At 41.5% G+C, this 8,229-nt stretch overlaps 1 long non-coding RNA gene across 4 annotated transcripts; it reads right to left on the bottom strand.

The window, feature by feature from the left end:
• Window positions 1–2,392: 2,392 nt before the first annotated feature.
• LOC125508200 lies at window positions 2,393–7,810 on the bottom strand. Of its 4 annotated transcripts, XR_007283256.1 has the most exons (8): window positions 7,256–7,810; window positions 6,948–7,126; window positions 6,510–6,866; window positions 5,810–6,049; window positions 5,401–5,553; window positions 4,519–4,564; window positions 3,791–3,873; window positions 3,087–3,282 (listed from the first exon to the last, which is right to left on the bottom strand). It is a non-coding gene; the product is annotated as an uncharacterized LOC125508200 (long non-coding RNA). The 4 variants fall into 4 exon arrangements; XR_007283258.1 differs by lacking the exon at window positions 6,510–6,866 and having other exon boundaries at window positions 7,256–7,806; XR_007283257.1 differs by lacking the exons at window positions 3,087–3,282; window positions 6,510–6,866; window positions 6,948–7,126 and adding an exon at window positions 2,393–2,884 and having other exon boundaries at window positions 7,256–7,800.
• Between the last annotated feature and the right edge of the window lie 419 nt (window positions 7,811–8,229).

Raw genomic sequence — 8,229 nt, 5'->3', positions numbered from 1 at the left:
TGCCGCCCATGTTTGGCGCCCACCGTGTCGGAATGGGCTCAGAGGCGATCATGTCACATCTTATTGAAGTTACTATCCTACCCCTATTTAGAGTAGTGGAAATCAGGCCGATGGATTGTCCGTGTAATGGGTAGACAGTAATTTTCATCTCCCAAACACTTGGCTTCAGGCAGCCGACGTGGGAGTGGACATTTTGCCGCTTCTTTCGAATTTTGGGACAATAAGCATCCACGTTTACCATGGCAACTAAATTCGAATCCATTTTGTATTCCTATACGAATCTTTATAAATCATTCTATGTGTTTTTATATATCTTCAAAAGGACGACAAAGATATATTCCGCTATCATATATGAATATGGTTTACAAATGCCGATACTCAAATTCAGAAGCTAGAATCCAGTTTAAGGTGAATTCGAATATTTGGAACACTTCATGTCCAACTCAAATGTCACACACAACACAATTTTTACTCCCATTTAGATATGTACACAACCGATGTATCAAGATTCAAATACCGAGTGAATCAACCAAGAATGTACAGAACTAATAGACATATAAACACTTATAGAGTATATGGATCAATAATATCAACTAACATACATAAGCCAGGCCGCTGTACTTTTCTTTGCTACAACAGCATCTTTTTTTAGCCAAGCTACTACAGCTTCTTGACCCTTTCTGATGCATGCCACTTATGGTCCATCTATACTACTATTATTGCTGAATGCACATTCAGCCCGATTGGCATATTTGTAGGTCTGGCACAGCAATCAAAATGAAATGTCTCTGAGTCTTATCAATTAATACGGACTTGTGCTCAAATAAAATTACAAAACAAAAAACAAAAAACAATTATTACATGATCTCTAAAACAAATGGTTTGATTGATTACATGAACAAACAATACAAAGGTTATTCAACGATAGAAAGAACATTTCACCTATGATTTACCAAGTGGGAATTTAATTTCCTTTTTTTCCTTCAGGACCTTAACAATGTGGTCTGTCTCAGCTTGCTTCGTTTTGAAATCCACCAAATATTTAATGGTTGTCTTGATTACTGCTACTGATTGTGCTATTTGCTTCCTCAACATGTCAACTTCATCCCTAAGTGCAGAAGCAGAATCTCTTTCTACCACTAGTTTAGCCTCTAGAGCATCAGCAGTTGGCAATTCATAATGCACGATTGGGCCGGTGCCACTGTTGTGGGATGATACAACGTCCATGGGGACCTTGCTCTTTGATTTTGGGCTAACCTGTTTTGCCATTAAAGTTCTGATTGGATTCAGAAAAGTTGAAGTTAGCAAAACATCTCAACTGGGAGCTATAACAGCAAACCAGTTAAACAACCAAGGAATAAAGAGTTTCAATTCGATGCTGAAAAGTAGTTATTAACATCATTGTAACCCGTTGTTGCAGCAGCAAAGCAGTTAAACAAACAAGTAGCTATTTAAGTTCAGGCAAACAGGTAATTCTTAACAGTAAGTATCAAACACATAGATAGGTGCAGTCTATAATAGGATTAACAGGCTGTGGCATTATGTAATCAGTAGCAAACTAAATTAAGCCAAGCAACGTAATTGAACAATTTTGCAATAAGTGGCTAACCAAAATTCCGAGAAGTAGGTAACTGAACTTACGCTAGTTCTTTGTACAGGCACACTGCAACTTCTTTTTCACTTACAAGGTTGTACGAAGGAGTCCATGGCATCAATTGCTTGGATACGCAGTCCCAATACTTCTTTCTTCCCACACTGCATTGGTAAGTCGAATGGTTAATCTGGTAAGATGGTGTGTCCTTGATATGTTATATGAGGATGTGTAGTCAGACTAGTTGTAGCCACACACATCACACTGGCTTTTACTATATACTAGTTGACCCGTTACGCCAAATGGCGTAGAGACCTGCTGAATACATGTTGTCGATGAAAGTAGTTTCATGCTGCAAGAACCTTCAAATAAAGCCATGTTCGCGATGAAAATAGTTTCCTTTACTAAGGACAGGCCATGTATATACAGTCGGTTTAGTTGTGGTCTGCTAAATCCATATGCGCCTTGAAAAAAACATGGTTTAATTTGCAGAGCCTCACGTGTTTCAAGTATGAATAAGAACTACGAACTCTTTTTGTGAGATTCAAACACATTTCCAGAGTTTGTATTTCTTAGTACATGTTGTCTAAAGTAACATTTGCCCAGAGAGAGAGAGAAGCATACCCCTCTCTCATTATGATTATTATTAAAAGGTATTAAATTTGAAATAAACAATTTCATTTACTTGAAGCACTTGAAGAAAGAGAACTTAGACATACTTTTACGCAATGCTCATTTAACCTGTGAAGGACAAAAATATTCCATCGTCTCTGAATGATGAACTAAATTAAATAAGAAATATATGCAGTAAACTCATTCAAAGTAGAAAAGGGATCTTACATCAAATAAGGCATTACAACAAACATGGTGTTATCTTAGTAAAAGAAGTTACATCATTAGAAGAGAAAAGGGAAGAAACCCAAACATGAGGTTGAGATTAATACATCAAGGAGGAGGTCGTAGACATCACTGTGATCATTTTGCGGCCTGGGGAGCAAGGAACCATGGTTTTTATATGCCTTGTCCGGCTGCTGGAGTAGATGACATGGAAACATCGTCTCTACCATCTCGATGGCTTAGACCCAGGTTCTCTACCATCTCGATGGCTTAGACCCAGGGAGCCGGATGTTCATCTCGGCCCTCCCCAGCTTCCATCAACGGATTTTTATAGTCAGGGTTAAAGACTGTCTCTACCATCTCGATGGCTTAGACCCAGGGAGCCGGATGTTCATCTCGGCCCTCCCCAGCTTCCATCAATGGATTTTTGTAGTCAGGGTTAAAGACTGAGAGGCCCTATGCATGTTCACAAAAACACAATTTTGACAAATTTGTCTCTATTGTAAAATTGAGGCAGTAACTCATTATTCGAGAGAACTGGTCGTACATGAAGCATCAAGAACACACGTGCAAAAATCTAATTCTAACTGAATGTAGATTTAGTTGGCATTTCCTCAAACAATCAAGTGCACCTATTATTATTTGGCTGGCAAAAATATGAACATCAAACATGCCATCATCATTAAGCAATTCAAGGATGTCTATGAATCGGACATGAAATATTTGGAGCATGGAATAAAAAACAGCACACTGTCTTCTGGTGTAGATGCATAATAGATGCACTCCTTCAAATAGAGATCAATTTTCAGCAGAAACAATAGATGCACTCTTTCAAATATGCATCATAGTAGGTCCTACAAAAATCAGGAGAAATTAGATGATGCAACTTGACGACTGCCTTCTATATCATTTGGAGAACAAAAGAAGCTAGAAAAATTGTGATGAACCACCAATCCCTGTTAAAAGTAACTATCATTCCCCTATGATATATGGATATATCAATCAAGAGAGAGAGTGGGGGGTATCCCAGGAAACACTTTGGAAACATAAGCTTTTAAACTGGTAATCAACCTTACTGTCAACATGTAAGGTTGCCTCATTTCTGAAAAACACAAATCCACCCTAAATTTTCACATGAATAAAATGTAGATTTTCTCTTCTATCAAGATATTACATGTCTGGTATCTTGTAGGAACTGCTACCATCATTTGCTTGTTCTCACAAAGAATTCAATCCATAGTATGCCAAGAAGCTATGAAAAAATTGTAATTTCCTCAAAGAATAAAATACATTGCAGAAATAAAATACTCTATCAGAGAGTTGGCAGGCGAGGTAGTAGGAACAAGAAGAGCAAGAACTAACTTTGAGAGGAGATGGGCAGACTCCTGCGTCGTGCCCTAGCTGACCCCTACGCGCCATGCCTCCTATATCCATTCCTCATTCATCTGTGTTGTGATAGAAATTCAGAATGGCAAATAAAAGTATTCTTAGATCGCAGCCTTAATTTCTTATCCTTTAGTAGATGCACATTTGATTCTATTCTTAAATTGCAGCCTTAATTTCTTATCCTTTAGTAGACACACATTTGATTCTGAAGGAAGAAGATGGGAAATATGCATATAGCAAGAAATAGTAAAAAGATGTTCTTTCAAACTTGCATGGCTATTTGTTTTTTCTGTAAACATGCCAATCTACTACCATCTCACTGGCCTTAATTTCTTACCTTTTCATAGATGAAAATTTGATTTTGAGCAAGTAGAGAAGCAATATACGATAGCATACATCAAGAAAGAGTAGAAGAATGTTCTTTTCAGCATATATATATATATACGACTATAATTTTTTCCTATAAATACACCGATGTACTACCATCTCATTACAAATTATGTATCGTGCCAAGGAAAAAGCGTTTTACTTTTCAGCATATATATACGATCATACGGTAGTCACACATATAAGCAGCACCACAAAAACAAACACACAAACACGACACCTGGAAAAATCAGGAACAGAGGAATTAACACGACAATAAGCAGTAAACAAATAGGGTAGAAAAGTGCAGTGCTTAGAAAAGAATGACAAGGACAAACCTTGACCAAAGGAACAGAGAAGGAGCAACCTTAGCGATTCTAGAGCCTGCAAAATAAAAGGAATGGAAGGTTAGCCAAACAAGCCAGTCTGTTCAATACCTAACACAACAACAAATCAAAGACAACCTAGCTTTACATGGCAGAAATTTCAAGTACGAGAAAAAAAATATAATATGATATCTAACTGTGTGAATACATTAGGAAATACCACTTCCAAATTAGAGCGCACCATTCCCTAAAACTCGAGGACTCAATATTTAGAAACTACACATCATGATAGTTAGTTGTTCTACAGCAGCAAGCTAAATAACACCTAGGTTATGTATTATCTCATCACACAAAGAATATAAATCATCACTCCATAAGATCAAGATTTACTATTTATTCTACTTTTGCCCCCAACGCATGAAAATGCAGCTCCATTTGGAATCTGCTCTCCAGTCAAGTATTTTCTTAAGCAAATAGGCACATAGCAAAAAAAAACCAGACTCCCGCCTCCATATATGCTTCACAGATAGTTGTTTACCAATTCTAGTTCTGCTTGAAACATCAAGCATAATTGGCTACTGATTCATTTCTAAAATAGAAGTGCACCAAAAAATAACTATTTGAAATTACAAATAGGGATAGGCCAATAGATGACCTCTTAATTCCATAGGAATCACAAAATCCCAAAAAAGAGTACAATTATCATTTTATAAATGTTCGCACCTTAAAGTTAACAATCTCCTCAAATTAGCATATAGGGCTAACATAAACTTAAGCAAGACTGTTCAAATGATCATGGTACATGGTGGATTTATCATAATTGATATTTGGCTGGATGTGGGCTACATTCTACAGATATTCTGAAGCTCATTTTCAGTAGTCAGATAAATTGACCTGCTACAGCCGCCTCCAGCCGCCCACCAACACCCATGACAGGCCACCATGGACGACGCGCACCTGATTCCACCAGGAAGCCAATCCTGTACCATCGCTAGTGTATGTGCCCCTGAAGTGCATAGTGAGGCAGATCTTCCCTTCGTGGTATATCTGCATCAATATCCCATCCACAACAAGAATCACTGCCAAGAATGATTATCACCCGACAACACTATTTTCAACAAGTGTCATGGTGGTAATTCATAGAACAGTCCAACATAAATAAAGAAGCATCAACCATATCGGGAACATTTACACGATCAGCACGACATACAGATATTTAAAAGATCACCAAGGTAGACAGCATGACACAGAAGATACTGAAAGTAAAACACGCACACATGTAGTAGAAAGGAAAGAAGAAAACCTTGATGAGTCGAACGACACAGCTACAGCAGAGATCGTGCAACATGCGAAAATACACAAAAAACAACCGATCAGAGCACAACGACACACAGGCATGCAATGAACACTCGCCGGTCACAGAAGCAACAGAACGGCCTATTTCATCTCTACTTCTGCTCATCTCCATTTATTAAGACACGACAACATATGTATATATATGATGTGCGCCCAACTCTGTCTTGAGCATTGCCCGCTGCTAAACCTGCAAATGAAAAAACTGACAAATGTTCTTATTCTTGTTCTGCCTTATGCAACTTCTACATAATGTGAATAGGAGTAAGCAAGCGTCATATCCAGAAAATTTCTGACCATTAGTAACTTCTACATAATGCATCATATTATGTATGTAATGTCGAAGTATCGACATCAAGATTACATGACAGAAAATGGGAATTGAAGTGGCCAACTAACCAAGCCTAGGTGAAAGGAAATCTTGAATCTGTCCATTCATGTCTGATACAAAGAACTGATCATTAGCACTGTAATTCACACAAAGGTAGCTATCTTTGTTTTTCTTATATAAATCCAAGAAATACCACTAATATAATTTATCAAAATGCGATACCGAGAAATTGAGTTCCATTGCCCTTCAGTGTTTAGGAGTTTCCTTTTAACGGGATTGTAGATAGCCTCAAAAAAATGGCATATCGCTTTTCACTTACTTTCTAAATGTCAATGCAGAACTTTGTGTGACACAAACCATAACTTTTCCGACATGCAACGCTCCCCAGGAACATGGGAGGTCAATGGGTTCGTGTGTGTTGAAATAGACCTAGTCCCAGAGTATCACTCATCAGAACGACCGTCCAAGGCACAGATCATCCAACATCGGCAATAAAATTGAGCAGGCTACAACAAAGGTAAGGGTAGGCTCTAAGGGAAACTCCAACGGTGACACCGACTTTTTCAGCTTTGTTTAGTCCCACAAGCCAAGGTTGTCTTGATTGCTCAAGACATGATTGTTTCAGCCAGTCATCATCGTCATCGCCCCTCTTTTTGGTCCAAAAATGAGGTTGCCTCTGCACACCAAGCAACATGACCATGATACCCCATTACATGTGTGCACACATCCAGCCATCAAGCTCAAGAGCTGCTCATACCTAGAGTCAACCGACCAAACCCCCACGATGCGGACGGCACGTCAGACAAACACCATACGGTTCCCAGCCAACGCCACACCCGAATCCAAGGCAACAGAACGGCGGTCGCTGGCAGCGGTGCGGAACTGACGTGGCCGCCAACCCGATGATTGGCCAGTGATCCGGCAACGAGAGCTCGCCTGATTCAGCATAGGGTTTGGGTTCAGGGGAGTGAACCGCGGGCACGCGCGTGCACAAACAGAGTGCGCGAGTGAGTGCGTGGGTGAGTCTCGGAGAGAGAGAGAGAGAGAGAGAGATGGGGATCGTACCGGATCCAAAGCTACAGGTAGCCAAGCTGCGAGAAATCCATCGACGGCGGCTAAGATCCTGCGCTGGCCCGACCAATCCCTTGACCGGAACGCATCACGGGCCCCGCCGCTCGGTCCCCGCCCGCGCTGTCGTGGATGTCCCCACCGCACGGGAGGGGCGGCGACCCAGCGAGTCCGTCGGCCGAGAGCCTGGATGGCGCTGGTATATCCCTCCATCATCGACGCCCTTCGGGAAGGGGTGCGGCCCCAGCCGACGCGAGCCGGGTTGGCCACTCTCCCATCCGACGTCGTGCCTCCTCTCCTCTTCCTCTCTTTCTCCCTCCTCTCTCTCCCTCTCATCTTCTCTCTCCTAGAGCGCCGCCGCTGTCGCCCTTTGCCTGCAGGTCGATGCCGTGGTGGGGATCCGGGAAGGAGGAGGGGCAGAAGGGAGGAATGGTGCGGCGGCTGTGAGAAGGAGCGGGTGGCTGTGGACGGGGGGCTAGGGTTTGGTGTGGTTATGTCCAATGGGCTCCTCGCCCCAGCCACGGGACGCGCGGCTCACGAGGAAAGGTTCACCCGCCCGAGGATGACCCGCTACTGAGACAGCCAATGCAAGCTTGAGACGAGCCCACTCGTCATTGGGCAAGGAAAATGACTGGGAAGTGAAAAACGATTTAACTGCAAGTAAAGATCCAATGGTGCAGCGAGCCAGAGGGGCAGATCTGACGGCCGACGAAGGCTGCAATCGAGGGAGCCTTCTCCATGCGAGTTGGCTAGCCTCTTTTATGTTTTAAATTTCATGCGATTACTTTTGGCATATCGAGATCTAAGCAATCTACTCCTTCACATTATTGGCGAACTCGGTTCATAGAAACAAGCAATTCAACCATTCTGTGGGTAAATCAAAAGCGTCATTGGAATATTTTTCACTACCCCTATCATACACGCAAAAAGGGGCGACGCCACCATACGGGCTGGTATGGGAGGCGGCCTCG

Source organism: Triticum urartu, chromosome 5, assembly GCF_003073215.2.
Source record: "Triticum urartu cultivar G1812 chromosome 5, Tu2.1, whole genome shotgun sequence".
Classification (NCBI taxonomy): domain Eukaryota; kingdom Viridiplantae; phylum Streptophyta; class Magnoliopsida; order Poales; family Poaceae; genus Triticum; species Triticum urartu.
The sequence above is the reverse complement of the archived record's forward strand: the minus strand, read 5'-3'. Positions and strand labels throughout refer to the sequence as shown.